Here is a 22,813-nt window from a genome sequence, read left to right on the forward strand (position 1 = left end):
CTCAGTACCTTTACTGTAAAATACAAGCATAATGATAACAGTCCTTATTAAATAGGGCTAGTGTACTCCTTCAGCTAATATGTATCAAGGGCTTAGAAAAGTGCCACATATGTACTAAGCAGTGCTACTATTATTACCATGGCTGAGATAAACTGTTCTTGAATATGAGGAAATTGGGACAACCAGATGAATTTACAAATAAGCACATTTTATAACTGAAAAAAATTTAATAATTATTTTTTCTATGGTTATACATCCAATATAATACACGTGCAAACACATACAATACACACACACACACCATATATATATATATACATACATCACATGCATTTACATATTTGTTTGTATTTAAACTCATAGAAGTTCACAGAACTTCACATAATAAAATTGTCATTAAAGGAAAAGAGGAGAAAAGGCTGGTAAGGTCAAAGATAGAAAATACACCTCTCTAACTAATATAATTTTGTTGATTTGACTTTAAACTTGCATACATAATTTACATAATTTTATACCAGTAGAAACTTTTTAAAAATGCAATTACTGCATATCAAAGACAAAATGAAACTTGAACATAACTATATATTAAGTTTTGTCTTAGATAAGTGGAAACTTTATCTGACACTTTTCTCTCTCTAATTTTATACTAGAAAAATACAACCTGAAATTCTTCCATAGAAGTATTTAGAGCCATTCTGCATTCCTTTTCTTTTTTCAGCTGCATAATAGAACATTGAATGGTTTTTTTCATGGCATATTCAATTAATTCCCTCTTAGTTTTTCTTTCTATTCTTTTGTTTTTATAAGTTGTACATTGTCTTTTTGTTTGTTTGTTTGTTTTCCTAGTGTGTCTTAGCAGTGAGATCATTGAATTAAAAGATAAATGCATATAAAATCTTACTACATAGTGTTCAATTCATCTCTGGATGAATTATTTTGTATTCCTTGAAGTAATGTGTGAAACAGCATATTTGCCCACATTATCAACTGCAAAATATGTGGTCAAACTTTGGGATTTTACTTATATATAAAATAGAAAATACTCTCCTGAGTTTAGTTTTAATTTGCATTTCTATTACTATAAATGAGGTTGGTTTTTTTTTTTTTAATGTATTATTAAGGCAATTTACATTCTTTTTTCTGTGACTACTGTTCTTATTTCTTACCTGTTTCCATCAAGTTTTCAGGCTTTTTCTCTCAATTTTTAGAAGCTCTTCACATATTAAGGATTTTGCCCTCGGTCTCTAATAAAACAAACAAATAAAATTTCCTTATGGTTTTTTAGCTATCCAAAAGTTTGCTTGTAAGTCAAATTTATCAATCTTTCTATTGTTGCATCTGGATTTTGAATCATCAGTAGGAAAAATTTACCCCACTCCCAACTTAAATTTATCCATGTTTTCTTATATTACTTGAATATTTTAGTTTTTTAGATTTAAATATCTGATTGATTTGGAATTAATTTTCTGTAGATTATGAAACTGTGTTCAAATATGTATTTCTCTGGGGCACCTGGGTGGCACAGCAGTTAAGCGTCTGCCTTCGGCTCAGGGCGTGATCCCGGCGTTCTGGGATCGAGCCCCACATCAGGCTCCTGTGCTGGGAGCCTGCTTCTTCCTCTCCCACTCCCCTGTTTGTGTTCTCTCTATCGCTGGCTGTCTCTGTCAAATAAATAAAAAAAAACCCAAAATCTTAAAAAAAAAAAAAAAGAGCATGATATACCTTTTCATTTTCTGAAGTTATTTTTGTGTCTTTCAGGAGTGTTTTCACAATACTCCGCATAAGATTTTGGACATGTTTTTGATGTTATGATTAGGCCATCAGATATTCCTTCCTAATACTTTCCCGATGTTATTGCTCAGTGACTTAGACTCCTCTGCATGTATTTTGGAACTTGTGGAGTTACCCTGTCACTTGGTTTTATTGCATAAGTTGGCTGTAATAATTTTTGTTATTTTGTTTATTTTGTCATGTTGTATTTGGTGAGATGATTTAGGGATATTCATAAACTACACCGCTGCCACTGTCACTCTGCCTGGCATGCTTCAATATTTTTGAGTCTACATATTTGCTAATATAAAAACCCTTTTACCAAATATGCAAAAACTGTTTCAAAAATTAAGTGATAATTATCCCAAGGACACATCTAACCACAGAAGCAATACAATGTATAGAATTGTGCCCTCAGGTGCTTACTAATTAAGATAGACAATACAAACAAAATCTGCAAGAAACAAAATAATTACGTTGGAACCAAAGCTTTCAGTTTCCTTTGTCCAGCTGTCCCCGATATGTGATCTTTGGCCTAGTGGCTCTTCTCCACTTTAAAGAAAGCAGATATTTTGTTTCTCGGCCAAAATTTCCAATTAAACCATAATTTTCATGTACACAAGAGATGTGAATTATCTTAAAACATTGGACTTAGTGAAATGTAATCACAGGTAAGAAATTAACTGGTTGTTAATATCTAACTATCTATGGGGAGAAAGCAGGGAGTGATTGCTGCCCAGAGCCAGGCCTTGGAGGCCATTCTTCTGCCTGGCACCGTGATCTTTGTAATCGTGGAGGGTCTGGACAATTTTCTGAGAAAATCTAATGCCAACAGAGGAATGCCACAATTTCTCATGAGTAGATAAAAGAAGAAATGCATCCCATTGCCGGAATCTGGAGTCATAGCACGTGGAAATAAATGTCTGCTAGTAGATGACTGTTAGTAGCAGTGGCTTACATAGGTTACTATGTATTTCTCTCTCATAAAGAAATCCAGAGGAGTCAGCCTATGCCAGCTCCTACTGTCTTTCTGCTCAGCTATTCTTAGTACATGACTTTCCTACTTGAGTTCACCTCACTTTCACAAGATCCTTATGAAGATCTAGTGTTATTTCTAGGGTTAATGAAGCAGGAGGAAAAAGGAGAAATATAAGGGAAATAAAGGACTTGCTAGCTAAACTGGACCCCTTTCAAATGTGGTCTCATGCACTTTAACCAATGCCTTCCATTTCCATTTCATTCATTCCTCGTGGCAATGAAAGCTACAAAATATAGGGTTTTTTTGTTTTTTTGTTTTTTTGTTTTGCCTTTTGTTGTTGTTGTTTTAAGCTGGCACATTGCTAAATGAAGTAAAATTGGTGCTGTGTTACGAAGGAAGACGAAGAGAATGAGTTTTAAGAAGGTAGCCATCTTTCTCTGCCACAGGTAAGACCGCATTTACCATCTATCCTGTTGCCTCCTTTATGGTCTGAAGAGGAGGAATTGTATACTTGTAGGTTAAATTTTGAAGACAGTATTTTAATAACTTTTATTACACTTTTACCCCTAACTATAGGTATCACTAATATTTAAGTGTCTTTAAAAACCAGGTAAAACAAAACATACTCCTCTGGAAATTAAAGAAAGAGCTATGACATTCAATCCTTATAGATGTAAAAAGCTTTTGTTTGTTTGTATTTCAACATGTTTTAGCATTCTACTGCTTTTTGTTTAGGAAATCAGTTCAGCAACCATGCAAAGTTTAACACCCAAGGCAGATCAAGATGAATGTAACCATTCCTGTTAAATAGGGCACTGTTTGCTCTATGGAAAGAAGATATATTACCAGGGTGGAATGATATATATATTTCTGCAACATCTCGTAACCACACTCCATTAGAAATGATTACCACCACAATGCTGCATGGTCTGAATTAGGTTCATATTTCTTTAGAGCACAAGGGCAAGAAAGAAGCCAGCTGCCAGGACAGCATGACCCAGTCTACTGCTCTGCCTGACCTGTGTCAGGAGTAATCTCAATCAAAGCTGTAACGGCCACCATGTTAGCCAGGGCACTTCTAACACTGGTGACTTGTTGTTACAGCACTTGGTCTAAAAATAACCACCGTCCATCAGTGTCCGTGCATGAAAAATTGAGTTTCATCAGAATTTAAAAGAAAGTCAAGTCTCGTGGCTGTAATTTGTTCTCTGTATGGCAACAAGTTGGCAACCTTCTGACTAACATTTTGCCAGTTTCTCTAGTCAGAGGAGAAATGGCAGAGGAAAAATTTTCAAAAATATTTACTCACTTTTATCACACACACCTGAATATGCATGCAAGAGTATTTTAAGAATATCTTGGTTTGAAATAATTTACCACCTGACAATTGCTCTCTTGACCTCATTTTGAATTCAACTAACAGTGAGTGTATTGTTAAATACATTCCTCTTTCATGAAGTTTAATCAATATCTAAATCTAAAGTCATTCTGACAAGTGTGAGGCGATATCTCGTTGTAGTTTTGATTTGCATTTCCCTGATCGTAAGTGATGTTGAGCATGTTTCCATGTGCTTGTGGCCATCTATATGCCTTCAGCAGAAAAATGTTTATTCATGTCTTCTGCCCATTTTTTAACGGATTATTTATTTGGGGGGTATTCAGTTTTATAGGTTCTTTGTGTATTTTGGATCCTAACCCTTTATCGGATATGTCATTTGCAAATATCTTCTCCCATTCCGTACGTTGCCTTTTAGCCTTGTTGATGATTTCCTTCACTATGGGAAGCTTTTTATTTTGATGTCTCACCTCACACCTGTCAGAGTGGCTAAAATCAAAAACGTAAGAAACAATAAGTGTTGGGAAGGGTGTGGAAAAAGGGGAACCCTCTTGCATTGTTGGTAGGAATGCAAACTGGTATGTTCACTGTGGAAAACAATATGGAGTTTCCTCAAAAATTTAAAAATAGAACTACCCTATGGTCCAGCAATTGCACCACTAGGTATTTACCCAAAGAATACAAAAATACTAATTCAAAGGGATACATGCACCCTGATGTTTATAGCAGCATTATCTACGATAGCCAAATTATGGAAACAGGCCAAGTGTCTGTCAGCTGATCAATGAATAAAGAAATTGTTTTATATATATATACATATATATATACACACACATATATATGTATATATATATAATGAAATATTACCCAGCCATACAAAAGAATGAAATCTTGCCATTTTCAATGACACAGGTGGAGCTAGAGAGTATTATGCTAAGTGAAATAAGTCAGTCAGAGAAAGACAAATAACCACGTAATTTCAATCATATGTGGAATTTAAGAAACAATAAACGAGGAAAGGGGAGAAAATGAGAGGGAGAGGCAAACCAAGAAAACAGACTTTTAACTGTAGAGAACAAACTGATGATTACCAGAGGGGAGGTGGGCAGGGGGATTGTAGATAGGTGATGGAGATTAAGGTGTATACATGTCTTGAGCACCCGGTGTCGTATGGAGGTGTTGAATCATTGAATTGTACACCTGAAGCTATTATTACATTGTATGTTAACTAACTGGAATTTAAATAAAAATTTAAAAAAATCTAAAGTCTACATCAAAAGGCATATTGAAGTTATGTATTAATTTGGGGATGAATACTCATTACTAATGAACCTAGATTTTAATCTTAAAATAGCATAGAAGATTTCACAAATGAGTCCTCAGCATCATCCAGCCTGATGTGTAGCAGGGATGGGGGAGAATATGGGTGTCCAAAGGTCTACATGGAAATTGCTTTCTAATAGCTTCTGAGAATTCACAAAACTGAGATTTTATTAACTGGCTCTTTGGAGTAAATCTTCATTAACAGAATTAGAAACCAATCAACCCCATTATTTAAATGATTAATACAAATTATCAAGCAAAAGAAATTAAGTAGTTTAAAAATAGTTACGTGAAATTTTCTACTTATTGAAGTTAAACATGAATTCTTATTTACAACTGTTAATAAAGGATAAGAGTTGATTCTTAAGAACAAAAAGGGCTTTGAAACAAAGCAATCTCTTTTTGCTTTTGGGAATATGTTTCTAAAAATTACTTTATTTGCAAAAAGAGACAGACTGAAACAGAGAGAGAATCATATGAGTAGAAGCTATTAATTTTTCATGAGACATTGTTTCACTTATATTTATCAGTTTTGCAAATTTATGTGCCTGTATATAGAGAGATAATGTAAAATATACTTTAGTCTGTTGAATGCATTAAAATATGTTGGAAAGCCCTGGGCTTGGACAACTAGTACATGTATCCTAGCTATGTCCTTGCGATAAGGCAATCAAAGGGAAGAGATGACTTGGGCAAGGCATGCAAAGAACAAAATAAAAACTGAATACAAGCCAGCTTATCACAAAAGATCACAATTTATAAGAAATTTTAAAAATAGGTCTCTGAAACACTATAAGTACAATAAGAATAAGAGCATAGGTCTACAAAATAAAATAGATAAAATAAAAGCTTGCTGTTCTTCGTAATCATGAAGGCATACCTCACTCAGTTATGTACTACACACTTAGGTAGATACAGGGTAGACAAAAAACAAAACTGTAGGGGCACTTGGGTGGCGCAGTCGTTAAGCGTCTGCCTTCGGCTCAGGGTGTGATCCCAGCGTTCTGGGATCGAGCCCCACATCAGGCTCCTCCGCTGGGAGCCTGCTTCTTCCTCTCCCACTCCCCCTGCTTGTGTTCCCTCTCTCGCTGGCTGTCTCTATGTCAAATAAATAAATAAAATCTTAAAAAAAAAAAAACTGTAACAGGAGGCAGATTAATACAATAGTGGTTATGACACCTGCCTCTTCTAATTAGAAACTTGGGTGGGATAACATCATAAAGGCTTGATAAGTACTAAAGTATTGCAGTTTTCTCCTAGGAATATTTCAATTCAGGGAAAAGGCCAATCCAATGAAGATTAGAGAAAATAACAAAACGTGGTCACTATCTATGACTGAGGCTTCTATTTTCCCCATCCCAAACTGTTTTATATTCTTGCTATTTCCACACTTGTATTAGGTGATATTATAAGTAGTTATAATCATGCCCAGAATACTTGGTATTATATCTGTATTGTTCACTTATATTATTCTTGTTCTTTCAATTGCTTCCTTTGTTTATAATATTTGAGTCACAAAATCTCATTCTGGTTTGCCATATTAAAAACAATTAAACTTAACCATTCTGGAGCAGCTTAAATATCAGGATAAAATCTGACAAGATTGTTCAAGTTTGTTTTGATTTTATTTTGTTTTGTTGCTTTCCTCGCAGCCTAGTTGCACCAAAGAAATATTTGTTGACTATTTAGAAGTACAAGATGGTAAGATAAATTCAGTATCGTGTAGGTTAGAAATCAGAGAAACCTAGGAACAAATTCATGTTCTTACATGTGCTAGCTGAGCCCAGAAACCTTTTATTCATTCATTCAACAAGTATTCGTCAAGAAATGTCAGGCACTATTCTAAGACCTGAGAGTACTACAATGAATAAAGTACATTAAGTCCCTATTCTCATTGACCTGATGGAGGAATAAGATAATATAACAACAAAAACAGTGCATTTTAAATGGTAATAAAATATGAAGAAGAATACACAGGTTGAGAAAGCTAGATAGTAGAGATTGTGGAGGCATTTTTATAGAGACAGTCAAGAAGCGAGAGAGGACTTACAGATATTTGGGAAAAGACTCTTCTAGGCAGAAATGACAATCTCTGTAAATGCTTTGAAGGAGGAGAGTGAATTACAGTTAAGAAAAATGGAGAGAAGGCATGAGAAGGGCAAAAGTACAGGTGTAGGAGATGAGAAAGTCAGAAGAGCAACCAAGATTTATCATTCGATTCTTGGGCCAATGTGCTTATCACGGTTTTAAAACTCTAGACACTTGTCTTAATTCCAGCTGCTATAACCATAGACTGCGTGGCTTAAACAATAAACAATTATTTCTCACAGTCTGGAGGCTGGAAGCCTGAGATGAGACTGCCAGCCTAATCAGGTTCTTGGTGAAAGCCCTCTCGGTTTATAAAAGATTTCTTCTCACTGTATCTTCTGGATAGAGAGAGAGAGAGAGAGAGGGAGAGAATCAGTATGAGAGAGAGAAAGAGAGAGAGAGAGATACCTTGGGTCTCTTTCTCTTTTTATAAGGACATTAATCCTATCATGAGTGTCACACCTTCAGGACCTCCTCTAGACCTAATTATTTCCCAAAGGTCCCACCTCTGAATATCATCACATTGGGGATTATGTCCCAACATATGAATTTTGGAGGGACACAAACATTTGGTCCATAGCACAGTCTATTGACTGTGTGAGGGTGGGACAAGGAGGCAAAGTTCTTTGGCAAGGAAACTAATTAAGAACTGTTCTAATAGTCTAAACTCTAGTCTAATAGTCTAGACTCCAGTTAATAAAAGAGAGTGGTTCAGACCACAGTTTTAGTGGTAGAAATAGTGAGAAGTTACAGTTTCTAAACCTATTTGGAAGACCTTGGTGACAATCTTTGCTAATTCACTGGGGGATGTGGGGTCTGCAAAAAAAACCTCACATCAATAAAGACTTAATTAGCTCCTCAAAGTTTCAATTTCTTTAAACATGCAACAGAGAATTTCTTAACTATGATACAGGATTGTTATGAAAATCAAATGGTAGTGTATGAAAACAATTAAGACAATTATTATATATTATATCAATATATATCATGTAAAATCATTATTATTTATTCTATTATAGATAATAAGCAGCAGCTTATTATGAGCCCTGGCACAAAATTTTAAATTCCTCCGTAGTCGGCAAGCTCAAGTCATAGAACTTGATCTTTCTTCATCCATATGGAAATTTTCTACCCCAAACATTTTGTTCCTGTGTCTATACAGGCAGTTCTTCTGTAGCTACCTTCTTTATTGGCAGGGGAAGTTTTAGCTCATACTGCGTCAACTTAGCTTAGAATTTGCCTGTTTCCTTTTTTTTTAAGATTTTATTTATTCATTTGACAGAGAGACAGCCAGTGAGAGAGGGAACACAAGCAGGAGGAGTGGGAGAGAAAGAAGCAGGCTCCCAGCAGAAGAGCCTGACGTGGGGCTCGATCCCAGAACTCCAGGATCACACCCTGAGCCGAAGGCAGACACCCAACGACTGAGCCACTCAGGCTCCCCAGAATTTGCCTATTTCCTCGTCCCTGTTTTCCCATGATTCTGGGTGTTTGCAAGCCTTTAACTTAAAGCCCCTGTGGAGGTGCTCATTTATAGAATTTCTTGTTCTTATGGGGGGAGATGTCCTCAAAGACTGTCTCAAATAGAATAGGTTGGTGGCATGCAGGACCGGCGTCAGGTCTTGGGGCTGTCTTAAAGGCAGGCCGTCAACTACCTTTGAAACTAGAGGACAGGGTGTGGCTGCTGAAAGGATTGCCTCCCAATCTCTGTTTATTGGAGGCACACTCTGAAAGTGATAGCGTTGTATGGCATACTGATACATTGTATTTTTTTCTAAATTATGTAATCATTTAAAACATAAATAGTAGGAAAAATGCAAAATATTGAATTTGAATATTTTCAAATTTCTATAAAATATTTTCAAATTTCTAAAGATATAGCTGAGCTTGCTACCATGAATATATCTATATTGGTATCTGTATCCATATTTTTGTCTATATCTATTTTTTATTGTTTTATTCTTGAAAGGTCTAAATACAATTCCTAATATACTTAATTTTCCATTTTTTATTCTTGATAGAAACTGTCAATGAGAAAATTTTAAGAGTAAAGAAACTGGGGTGCCTGGTTGGCTCAGTCGGTTGAACTTCAGATTCTTGGCTTCAGCTCAGGTCATGATCTCATGGGTGTGAAATTGAACCCTGCTTCAGGCTCCACTCTCAGCCTCAGCCAATGAAGCTTCTCTCCTTCTGCCCCTCCTGCAGCCTTCGTGCGCGCTCTCTCTCTAGAATAAATCTTTTTAAAAAAAGTGAAGAAATCGTTTCCCTAGTCTAAAAAAGGTCTACTTGGCATTGTCTTATACATAAGATTTTTCATCAAAATTATATATTTGACTTTTTGTAAACATGTAAACTTACAGTTATAAACAGGATGATAAATTATTTCAAAATATGATAAAAATAAAATAATGGATTTCATGTATGCAATTTTCCTTCCTAGGAAAGGGTTAATAATTGCTCAAATGTTGCTGTTTTTTCAAACTTTCATTCACTTATTTGAACAACTACCACTTAAAAATATCTTTTGAACTTACTCTTATTAAAAGTAAATGCTGGTTACATAAAATGGAATTGGTTTTCATCAACAACTGGAAAATAACAGGCCAGGACCACCATTTATATTTAGCTTTAACAAACAGTGACATAATGACATAATAGCATTTTGTGCTTGTAAGCACCTTTCATCTTTCAAATTTCAAAAGCCATAGAGTGTGATACACTCGTATAGTGTATCCACTAGAGCTAAATCTGAAGAAACCAGTTGTTCTTATGATTAAATATTTTAACAAAAATTCGACAAAAACATATTTTCCTTTTTTGGTTCAAAACCCTCAAAACTTAGTAGTTTTAATATAATGCTGTTTATTCATGGGAGGCTAATGAATCATTATTATGTTTTTCCTTATGAATATTTCTCAAACTGGCATTCTTATTCTTCCATAAACTAGTTGTGATTAAAAAGAAAAAAAAGACAAATCTTGGGTTCCCACTACAATATAAAATTATTTTTCATTATACTAAGCGTTAGTGATACTTTCTAAGGTAATTCCATGTATGTAGATGCCTGCTATTATAATACTTTGAAACTCAGATTTCTAAGAGCTACAAAAGGCAAATAGAACAGAGAAAAATAATGGAAATCTTTAAATATATTGATAAAGCCTGTAAGCCTATCATATGTATTACATTTGTAAATTTTTATAAATCATTGAAAAATAATTTTCTTCCTATTTCTAAGTATTTATTTAGATTTTTTAAAAATAATAATATTTTTATTATATTACGTTAGTCACCGTACAGCACATCCCCGGTTTTGATGTAAAGTTTCATCTTTCTTTTTTCTTTAGCTGAGTTAGTGACCACTGAAACATTTTTGTGTTTCTATTTCAACTGCAGTACTTATCACATCACATTATAATCTACTGATCTGTCTCTCAGTTAAAGTGGCATTCTTTGTTTGCCTAATACAATACAGAATGCCAATCACACAATGGGCATATGATTAATATTTATGAATGAATAAATAAATGAAGGACTCAATCAGTTATTGGGCTTTTTAAAATAACAGACTTTAACGTTTTAGAGTAGTTTTAGGTTCACAGCAAAATTGAGTGGAAAGGACTAAGAATTCCTGTATATGTACTCCCTATCTTCCCCTCCCCCACTATCAACATCCTACAACACAGTCCATACATCAGCTGCAATCAATGAACCTACATTAATACAGCATTATCACCCAGTGTTCATAATTTGCATTAGGTTTATTGTTGGTGTTCTTAACTTCTGGCAATCAATTGATCTTTTTATAGTTACTATAGTTTTGTCTTTTCCAAAATGTTATATAATGAAATCATACAGCATGTAGCCTTGTCAAATTGTTTTTTTTTTCACCTACCAGTATACATTTACATTTTAAAATTCTTCTGTGTCATTTTTGTGACTTGATAGATCATTTCCTTTTATTGCAGAATAATATTCCGTTGTAACAATGTACCACAGTTTATCTATTAACCTAATGAAGACTTCGATTAACACATTGTTTCCAGTTTTTGACAATTATGAATAAAGTTGCCATAAACATTCACCTGTAATTTTAGTGTAGACATAAATATTTTAAACTTAACTAGATCATGTAGAACATGATTGTTGGATCATTTGGTAATAGTTAGAATTGCCATACTGTCTTTGGTAATATAGATCAGTAGGGATGTCCCCTATTTCATGTCTGATATTGATAAGCTGTGTCTTTTCTCTACCCCCACCCTTTGGTTAGTCTGGACAGAGGTTCACCCATTCTACCAATTTGTTAAAATTTTTAAATCTTTTTTAAAAAATTGCTTTTGGTCTCTTGATCTCTTCAGATATCTGCATGAGGTTTTATCCTAGGAACTGAGTTTTCAGATAGTCTAATAAAAATTGTTGATGTTTAGTTCATTCAGCTTTTTTCTTATGGTTATGTTTGGATAATTCCAAGACTTTTTACACACTAAAACTGAAACTGGAAGTTTACCTCTTAAATATTTTTTCTTGGATTTTTACTGTGACTTTTCTGTAACATTCCTTCTCATTTATGATTTTAATACCTCCTTGTATACTCTCTGAGTAGCAGTATATCTAAAAACTCTATTCTGCTCCTGGAATTGTTTCTATTTTTTTCAGTTAAAGATTTTATTGCTTAAATCATTTTACTTGTTTTTTAATTTTGTGCATTTTCTTTAACTTCCTTGGATCCAGAACAATCCATTCATATTTAAGAATGATGCCTGGAATTTGGGGGAAAGAACTCTCTATATGTGAGCAGGAACTGTCTATCATTTCTCACTTTCTGTGTCTAGTCTCAGAGTTGGTTCCTTTTCCAGACAGATGGTAGAAGTCTTTGCTGTGGGTTCATTCAATTTCTTTACAAAAGAGTGTTGATTCACAGCTCTTTGGCACTCTTGTTATGAAGTAAGGGGAGTAGAATTAATAGTATAACTACTTTGTGTAACTTCAATTAACTTCCCTGGTTTTCAGCCTCATGACTAACCTCTGATATTCCATCATAAACACAGAAGAAAGATTTAAACTCCGAAAGATCAAGAAAGATAGTCTGACAGCCTACACATGATCTTTATTCTGGGCTTATATAATTCACAGCCCGGTGCTGGGAACCAGTTGCTTAACACAATTATTGACAGGATCACACAGTCACAGTAGCCTTTAGTAAGCCCTTGATGGTTGTGATGGAATTTAATCAAGCCTTGCTGATTCTCTTCATTGGCTTTTTTAAACAGCCCCAGCAACTATGCTGACAAACATTGAATCACAAAAGCCAGATCACAACTGCTAGAGCATAATTCACTTTTTATATGCTGACTGGCCCACTGGCAACCACAAACAGCACCTGGAGGCAGGGAACCTTGAAATATACATTTAAAAATATGGCCTGCTTTTTATTTTTTTGTTCATTATTGATATGTTTGTTCAGCTAAGGACATCAGAAGGCAAGATTCTTAGACACAAAACACATTTAAAGGCTAGATATTTTTTCCTATACTAGATCTATTATTAAAGTTGTTACAAATAACAAAATATATCGGATACTGGGATAAGATTTGAAGCTTAATGGACAATGTTGATATAGAACAGCTGCAATTTATTCCACAATCAGTTGCAACATCTTATTGCTTTTGCATAGCTTGAAATAATAGATGAACATTGATTTGAAGCAACAAAATTAAAAGCCAAATCGATAAGCATGTCTGAAAATTTTCCAAAAGCTAGCAAAATAACATTTTGAAAAGGATTGATGAAACTTTCTGCTTATTCTAAATTAAGTTTTACACCATTTTAAAAGCCTCAATTTGTTCTTTAAAAATATGTAATTGGTATAAAAATAATGGAGAATTCAGAGCAATTTTTTAATAAAACGTTAATATCTTCTGCAATTATATTTAAATGCAACAGGGACGCTATTTGAAATTAAAATAAAATTTAGTTACCATAATTTTAACTTCAGATCTAATTTCAGAGCCTATAAGTTTGCCTTTTTATAAAAATGATTTAAAATATTTCAGTGAGAAATAAGTTTAATTACTTATTTTAGGAATTATATGCTACAGATTTAACTTGTAATAATAAATAATTTCCTTTAGTCCCAATTGTTTAACTGAAGTTATTAAACTACCTTCTCTAATCATTTCCCCCAAATGCTGATACTGGAGCAGATCACATGGTAATTAAGCCACAGTGGGAGAGGCGGAGGAGAAAACAGATCACCAGACCTTTTGTCCTCAAAACCAGAATTCTTTCTGCTATTGTTTCCATCATGGCATGTTTCCAAGGTGGTGAAAGGATAATGAAGGAAGCAAAATAATCCACAAAGAAAGGATAAGAAGGAAAAAGCTGATGACTGTCATGATGTTGAATCATTACTTCTTCAGGCATAACTAATGTTCATCCTCTCCTTCAAAACAGTCTGTATTGTAGGAATTCCAAACAAATTTACAATAGTCAAAATCACAATAATTCTTATGACAAATTGTCTTGGACTGATCAAAGAAATGAAGTCACAAGGTAAATGACCATCAAGAAAATACATCTCAGTGAAACAGAGTCACAGCCAAGACCTGCTTACCTGGAGCAGAAACTTCTGGAACCATAAATTGTAGGACCATTTATGGTAATTTGGATTAAAGCCTCTAGGGCTTAATGTGGGCTACACGGAGAGTGAGAATCTCCTGGAGAATACAGTCTTTCAGGGGCTACCATAATTTTGTGGCCTTAACCTGCAGGAACCCCACAAGCATTTAACACTGAAGAGACAAGAAAGATTTCCTAATGGCTCTGGTAGAATTGGGGTATGTAAATATTGTGAATAAGCCCAGAATGTCCTACATTAAAAAAGGCCTTCTTTTTAGGAAAAAACACTTTACATGCCTTATCCCACCTGGGGAAAGGACTTTTCCCTGAATCCAGACCCCTCCAGACCTCCTATCTCTCCTAAGAGGGGGATGAATGGAGCTAAAAATACTTATAAAAATCACAACCCAGGGACACAATCCCACTAAATGAGATTTAATCTTAAAATGATAGAAACCCTCTTGCATCTATTCAAGACCAATCTAACAACAGTGGGCACAACTGAAGGAGCTGAAAAATACATATTATGATTATGATTATGATTATTATTTGAGAGAGAGAAAGAACAGGGGAGGAGCAGAAGGAGAGAGAGAGAGAATCTTAAGCAGCTCCATGCCCACCCTGGAGACTGGCTCAGGAATCACTCTCATGACCCTGAGATCATGACCTGAGCCAAAATCAAGAGTCAGTTGCTTAACTGACTGAACCACCCAGGCGCCCCCCAAAATACACAATCTAATTAAGGAGGCGTCATCAGAGAAGCCTAAAGGCATCAAAGGACCCACAAAACAAGGGCACTAGAGAAACGAAGTCTTTAGCACATGCAGCTAGAGGAAACTAAAGAAAGTCCAACTCCTAGCCACGGTAACATAAAACTTCCCTCTAAAGGCTTATTTACCTCAGTTTTTATCACTTTATATGGCATGTCCAGATTTCAGTAAAAAATTACAAAGCATGCTAAAAGGCAAGAAAAGGGCAATCTAAGGGGGGAAAAGAAAGTATCAGAACCAGACTCAAATATGAAATAGATTTTGGAATTATCAGACAGAATTTAAAATAACTATGATTACAAGGGCTCAAGGGGAATATTTTAGGGCAATGAAATTATTCTCTATTATGCTATCATTGTGTTTTTACGACATTATACATTTGTAAATAACCCTTGAAATTTACAACACAAAGAATGAACATTAATGCATGCAATTTAAAAAAACCTGGAGTTCAGTGAATCCCAGATGGAATGCAGGATGTGGCAAAATAATCTCATTGTATTAACAGATCTGTGAAACAGTTTCAACTGAAATAGAGGGAAAATAAGATGCTGACATAAGTAACTTTGAAAATGTGTGGACTTGGTAAAACGCAAGGCAAGGGAGCTATACATAAACACTTCAGTGAATAAAGTTCTTTTCAACAAGGTACGAGTGAACAGTCCTGATGCTGATACACCCGGGTATAAGGATTGAATCATTGTGCAAATGGGAGAGACCACGTTTCTCACTGATAAAGTGAGAGTTCACAATAAGCAAGAGTAAAAAGAATGATGAATTAGACGATGAATTAGAATTGAATATCAGTATAAACTCATGTTGAGCTTAATATGGATAGAGATATTAAGAAATACAAAGTGTGTCATAAAAAGTAACTTTACAGTGGAGTAACTTCACAAATACTGACTCAGCTAGGTGCTCAAAATCTCCATCAACAGTGATAAGTCAAGTGTGATAAGATGGGTTGATAGTATGTCCCCTTGATATGATGTGATGAAAATGGCATTTGACCTCTGTGCTCTTCAATACATTCATTCTAAGGTATGATATACGGCTTATGGAAAATGAGGAATCATTAGAACTGGATGGTATTGAAATCATGAGAATGGATGAGATCTTCCTGGAAAGTAAAAAGGAGAAAAAGAGAAGAAATTGTAAGTTTAACTATTAGAAAATGCCAACAATAAAAATTCCTTTTCAATAAGAAAGTTAAACACTATAACTGGTTAACTTAACCAGTATAACTAGAATAATTGTCTCTGAGATTGTTCTTTGCTTCATTCTGTGTGATGGTTGATTTTTGTTTGAATTCTTTAAGGGATCATTAATATATCTTTATACCTCTGTTTGGTGCATCCTCTTTAAATATATTATTATGGAGTATTTAGTCATAGATCCCAGGGAAAGCTTGGCCATGGCACAGCTTTGTCTCTCTTATTCAAACACATTTCTGCTATGGTCTCTTTGCAAAGATTTTAGGATTATATTATCTTTACAAGATGTAAACTATGGAGAGGGCTTTCAAGACTCAGGCTTCGCAGGAATTCTAAATAGAAAATAGATTCTACTGTTTGAAAAATTCTGAAAAAAAACCATTAATATTAAATAACTTTATACCCAATAGTATACGAATAAGGTATGCCATAAATATTTATGAGGAAAAAAGTATGTGTGTTAGTATAATGCATATTCTCAAGACTGACTGAACATAGTAAGATATTGAACTAATTCTTATCTAGGACACAAAAGTTACTTTTCGATTTATGTGTTTTTCTTTTTTACAGTTGAATGTCACACAGAAGATTGTCGCGAATGGATCTTTTTTTAAAATTCTGCTTTTCCGCCAGTTCTGGAAACTACTGCTAGAAAGGCACATTTTGTGTAGTGTAGAGCCCTGTAGCCATCTAAGCAGCTTCTCTCCCTTGAGATGTTTTACTCTGCAGGACAGCTGCTGTGGCCCCTGGCTGTGCAACACCAGCATATTGAAAACAACTAGCTGTTCCTAAGTATGCAAGCCCTTCAGCATTTACGTATAAAATGTCTATAACTACTGGGCAGGAAAGAGATTTAAAGAAAATAGAACAGGTCCCAGTATAGATACTCCCTTTAGATGAGTCAACCTCACTGGAGCCGTAGTGAGATGCGAGTTTGGGATGTTTAGCCCGTGGTCACTCTATTCATTTTCCCTGCGAACTCTGGTGAAGCAAACACCTTAACAGGAGTTTACGCAGGAAAATAAATTACAAACTTTAAACCCACTAGAAAATCTATCATTAAAGACAGCATTCCATAATTCCTTGTCCAAAACAAATTCTGGTAGTTATGATAGCTATAAGCAAAAGCAAGCCTGTGGCACAGAAATTAGCCCTAACTTGTTTTTCCAAGGTTTCTTCAAAGGCTCTAATCAAATTATTTCAAATTATTCATTCTTTGATTGATTTTTCACAATAAACTGAGTATAAATTATTTATTATATAAATATAACTATAAATTAGGCAATATATCATGATATTAATTCCCTAAGTTATAATTCCCACTTTTATTAAAATTCATGTTTTGATACCCTTCAGGCAATAAGTTCCTTTCCTTCTCTTTTATTTTTTCCTTTACTCCTGATGTTTTTGCTTATTTTTGTGAGGCTAGAGAACTATATTATACTGCAGGTATCTAAATATGTATTTATTGAATATCTATTTCAATAGATATTCTATTTTCTCAATAGAGATAGTGATAGAAGAGAGATGATAGATAGATAGAAATATGTAGATAGAAATCGCATCTCTATGTATATATTGTCTCTCTATATATACTTTTATAGATACATTATATATTTCTCTATATAGTTCTGCAACATATTTTTTCTTCCCACAATTCAAAATACAACAATCATGTAATATAAACAATCATGAAAAGGAAAATAATAAATGAACCTAATTTTCCTAACTATTAATTTTTTTCTTGAGAAACTGCCCATTTCAATTTTTTTCTCAATTTTTTAAATCTTGCCTACTTAGTAGGTAATGATAAAATCTAAAGTAGATTAACAAATGCCAAAAGACAAAAACTTTGTTCTTTGAAAGATAACTGTGATACAGATAGATACGTACTTACAGGCATACATACAAGTATTCATGTAGTTGACTTAGGCATATCAGAATATAAAATCTCAAAAACCTAAGAACTTCCTAAATAGCTGCATTCTAATTTTTTATGTATTAAGAACCTTTGAGGGGCGCCTGGGTGGCTCAGTTGGTTAAGCATCTGCCTTTGGCTCAGGTCATGATCCCAGGGTCCTGGGATAGAGTCCCGCATTGGGCTCCCTGCTCAGCGGGGAGCCTACTTCTTCCTCTCCCTCTCCTGTGATCTCTCTCGCTTTTGCTCTCTCTCAAATAAATAAATAAAATCTTAAAAGAAAAAAAAAAGAAACTTCGAGGAGAAAATAAACAATAGTAAGTAATAAAAGTTTGTTTCTTCCCTGTTTTCTAATTTGCTTTTCTCTTTTTAGGTTTGAATATTTCTCCATATATACCATTAAAGAGAAGTTAGTAAGAGTGTAGGATAAGGCATAAAGCTCTTCTATCATTTAAATGTAAGTTTTATGTGACCCCTTTCAGTTTCAAGGACATTTGAGGAACTAGTTCAAATAGAAATTGCTTTAAATTTCAAAAGATAACTGATTTTTCTAATCATTTTATCATATACCAGTTAGTAATGCTACAAAATTCAGACACAGAAATGAAAGAAATCAGTCTACTCATGAAGTCATTCTGACTTCCTGACAATGATTTCATAACCAAAAAAAGCTACAGGAGGGAGTCAGTCAATATACTTAGGTTTAGAATCTAAGACTGGATTTCTAAAGGTTATTCATTAATTCTAAATATTACTCAACCACAAATAGCACAAAACTAAACCCATGAGTACTTTTATTTTATCGCATGTTAGAGCCAATCTTTAATTTTCAATTTTGTTTCTTTTCCTTTGCTGTGTCATTAACAACCTCTACCAAACTTGATGAATATTGGTTTTGAACTCTTGCCTCTTGCTCAGTTAGTTCTTGGGCAGAATACTGGAGGGAATGAATTCTGAAAAAACACTAGGAAAGCACACACATTAAGTCAAAATGTTCTTTGGTTTATTTGTACGATTGTTTCTTTGCTTTTGCTTATGGCATGAACATTTGAAAATAATAACTTTGGTTATTATAATTAAGAAATTAGCATCAACACAGTGCAAGAGGGTGTATGGCAAAATACTTAAAGAATCATGAGTTCAGGAAACCAACCCTTCCAATTATTAAACAGTGGTAGGGCAATGGGAAATTTATTTAACCTCTGCATGTCTAAGTTTTCACAAATAAAAAAGTTGAAAATAGGATAGAACAGTTTTAAGTTAAAGGAGAGAGAGAGAAATATAAAATATTTTTGAAAGAGGATTGTTACATAGTAAGTTCGGACTAAACATTGCTTAATAATATTAATAGCCACATCTTTTCATTGAGATTTGCTGAGATCTGTTCTAGCATTAAGAAATAAATAAGATAGACTAATGGCAAAATGGATTTGATGGAGGGGTATACTATAAAAATTAAACAGAGAAAATCAGTAACTTAAAATAATAAAAACTGCTGTAAAGAATATACCTATATGTAATACAAACGAAACTAAAAACAATATTATTTATGTGGGGCGGTCAAGGAAGTTTTCTTAAAAACATGTCATAACAATAAAAATAGTAATGCAATAATTTTAAGAACATTTATGTTAATAATTTTCAAAATAATAAATTAACAAATATTAAATGCTCTAAGTACTTTTCTTAGAAATATGTATGTTATTCTATTTATTCTTAATGAAAGCCTTATGAAGTCATTCATCATTATTCACGTTTTATTGGGACATTAAGTAAATTGCCTGAGATCATATAACTGTTAAATGCCAGATGTGGACATTTAAACATAGACTTGACGCTAAAAAATTATAAAAATAAATCACAGAATATACAAAATAGCTTTGGAAAAAACACTGTGATGTCAGCCTTCTAAGAAATTCAATTCCACAAAATTTTGCATAAACCAAAGATCCAGTTCTGTGATAGATACTTATGAGTAATACGATTGAATTTTATGATACATTCCTACCCTTATTCGACTTGCTTGTACTGATTTACTTTTATTCTCTCACCTCCTGCTTTTTCTCTCCCATTTTCATAACCTCCTATATTTATTCAAAACACACTAGTGGGGAACATTTTTAGGGTTACATTTCTTTTTTTTTTTTTTCCCCAGGAGAGGAGCATCTGACCTCTCTCTGCGACCAGGGGACACAAGAAACCAACTGACCACCAGAGAACTTATCTCCAATTTAAAGGCTCATTAGCAATGTGCTCTAAGCAGAGAAAGGGAATGGCAGCTCCTTAGTTATGTGCCTATTTTACGCTAAGTGCTAATGAGTTGTTTGAAAGTCCTTGATAATTTTCATCCTGTGCACTGAAAAAAATTTCTATTGTAAATCAAAAGTAGATGAGTGGAATGATTGTTACCTGTAATGAATTCCTTCTGGAGCCCGTATCAGTACAGTGGGAACAGTACAGAACTTAGAAAATCTAAGTGTTGCTCCTTACTTTGCTATTTTTGAGATATATGGGACTGGGAAAGCCACTAAATATTCATTAAAAAAGTTTTAAGAATGTATTAGGTAACAATTACTTGACAGGTACCGTGCTCAGTGCTGGAGATACAAAGATGAGCAAGAGACTCTAGCCCCTCACCCAGATCCCCTCGACACCTCCAGGGAGAGGCACGGGTAAACAACATAACATAACACGGCGCACAAAGGGTGCAATATGAGTATGAAAAACTCATAGTGCAGAGTCCATGCCTATTTTGTTAACCATTCTATCACCAACACTGTTGCTGGCATTTATAAAGCATTTGATAAGTAATTTTAAATAAATGAATTAGAAAATAAATCTCATTTTCAAGTCTCATCAGAATGAATGAGTGAGTGATTAATTCTGCTTGAAAGAAACCTGACGATAAATCAGATTAACGATGAGTAAGATTTTCCCAGGAAAATAAGGCATTCTAGGAAAACAGACAATGTGGGCAAATTTATGGAAGCCTGAGGCATAAGCATGTTTCGAGTATTAGGGAAAGATTTTCTGTTCTTTATACTACAGACTGTATAATCTTTAGCAAAAAATTATGAAATAAAGTTGGAAAAAAAGAAAGTTGGAACTGATGGTGAAGAATCTCAGACTTCAGGCTAAGTAAATTTTATTTCATTAAAGTTTAAAATACATGTTATTTAAATTTATTCCTGTTTCAAACCTCAAAATGAGAATAACTTGAAATGCACCTTCTACTTTAGAAGGTGTTTAATAGGAATGTCAGTCTAAAAAAGAAGCCCGTTCAAGAGGCAAAGCATTTATTTGCAACCAATTAAATTTAAGCTACACAGATTTAGGTAGAAACCCAAATAGAGTTTTGACTTCGAAAGGTGTACTCAACGTTTTTAAGGGCAAAAAAGAAGATTAGGGAAGTTGTTTTTAAGAAGAGTTTATTGGTGTTGACAAACAGGGCTAGATTTGTATGTCACTGATTGGTCAGAAAAAATGGTCACTAGGCTAAGTAAAGTTCACTTTTATGAGCCTTTTCTAAAAGGATTTTCTCATTCTTGCTGACTTCTTGGAATGTTGGAGTTTTGGCTTAGTTCAAAGGTTTAGGAAATGGAATGTGCAAGGTAGTTCCTCTGAAATGGCTGATTTGTCTCTATTTTAAAAATGGCTCTACTTATGTCATTTTTCACATTTTCCCATTTTGATCAAGATCTTTTCCTGAAAGCATCCCTGATCAACCATTTGAATTGGGTTTTCTCATTTTTGGTTTTCAATCCCTGGTTGCCAGGGAGATTCCTTAATCCCTCTTTGTCAGGAAGGCACATTCCTGGTGTGTCTCATCCTATTCTGGAGGGAAAGTGGTGCATTTGGGAGACTTTATGCCACATCTGAGCAACAAGAGCACCCAACCGGAGGAGGTTGCCACATTCTATGAAATAAACAAAGGTTGCTAAAGTTCCTTTAATTGACCAGATAGGTATTACAAATCAGTTCAAAACATTGGGTTACCATTATTGCATGGAATTTTTACAGTACTGTGAAAACAATAGAAACAGAGTCTTATAATAGTAACAATCTCTAGGATCACAAGCAAGACACTAATTCCAAATTGTAGAATAGTTCTAAACTATGAATACCTGAAGGTATTCAACTCAGAAGTCAAAAGACCAAGAGCTTCCCATAGATACTTATTGTAACCAGTGCATTTGTTCTGTAATTTTGTATCATTGTGTTTCAACTAATCCTAAAGAATTTATCCAAGTTCANTTTTAGCAATGGTGCAGATGCTATCTTGCTCCAGTCAAGAGCAATTGTGTCATCCACAACAACTGGAGTGAGTGAGTTTAAAGATTGTTTTGGGACAACTATTGCCTTAGCAGTAGACTCAGCAGTATCGCCTAAACCTTTAGACCCATTTTGGATCATGTATTCATTCACACCAGCAAGCCACCATGGAAAAAAGATTCTCAAAAATCTTATTCCTTCATTGTCAGAGACACCACCTGACAATTCTCATTTCAATCTCTGATGTAGACTTAAGGGTGATGTCCAAAGCTGAATCTCTGATTGGTTAGGTAATGAAATAGACATAACTAATTATTCAACTGTGCATAACCTCCAAGTTCATAAGAATTTAAGCAATGTGTACCTCATAAATTTTTCTGCCATGTATAAGTAAAAATAAGTTCTAATGGGCCACAGATCATGGAATTATCATAACAAGATTGATTGAACCAAGGAGCTGAAAGATGCAAGCAACTAGGATAGTTATATGCAGGTGGAGTAAAATTATATTGGCATAAAGAAGTA

General features: G+C 34.3%; 2 long non-coding RNA genes across 3 annotated transcripts in view; one reads left to right on the forward strand and one right to left on the reverse strand.

The window, feature by feature from the left end:
* The window catches only part of LOC103657376, an 18,784-nt gene extending 15,691 nt beyond the window's left edge, over positions 1-3,093 (reverse strand). The window contains exons 1-2 of the long non-coding RNA XR_566813.2: positions 1,723-3,093; positions 1,167-1,244 (exon numbers count right to left, since the gene is read on the reverse strand). This is a non-coding gene — a long non-coding RNA (uncharacterized LOC103657376). The remainder of the gene's footprint in view (positions 1-1,166; positions 1,245-1,722) is intronic.
* LOC103657375 overlaps positions 1-20,872 on the forward strand; it is a 22,244-nt gene extending 1,372 nt beyond the window's left edge. Inside the window, exons 2-6 of one of the 2 annotated variants that reach the window (XR_566811.1) lie at positions 3,100-3,195; positions 15,926-16,038; positions 16,669-16,890; positions 18,390-18,473; positions 20,172-20,872. This is a non-coding gene — a long non-coding RNA (uncharacterized LOC103657375). The remainder of the gene's footprint in view (positions 1-3,099; positions 3,196-15,925; positions 16,039-16,668; positions 16,891-18,389; positions 18,474-20,171) is intronic. The other variant, XR_566812.1, reaches the window with a different exon arrangement.
* Positions 20,873-22,813: the final 1,941 nt, after the last annotated feature.

This window comes from Ursus maritimus, unplaced genomic scaffold (genome assembly GCF_017311325.1).
Source record: "Ursus maritimus isolate PB19 unplaced genomic scaffold, ASM1731132v1 scaffold_29, whole genome shotgun sequence".
NCBI lineage: Eukaryota > Metazoa > Chordata > Mammalia > Carnivora > Ursidae > Ursus > Ursus maritimus.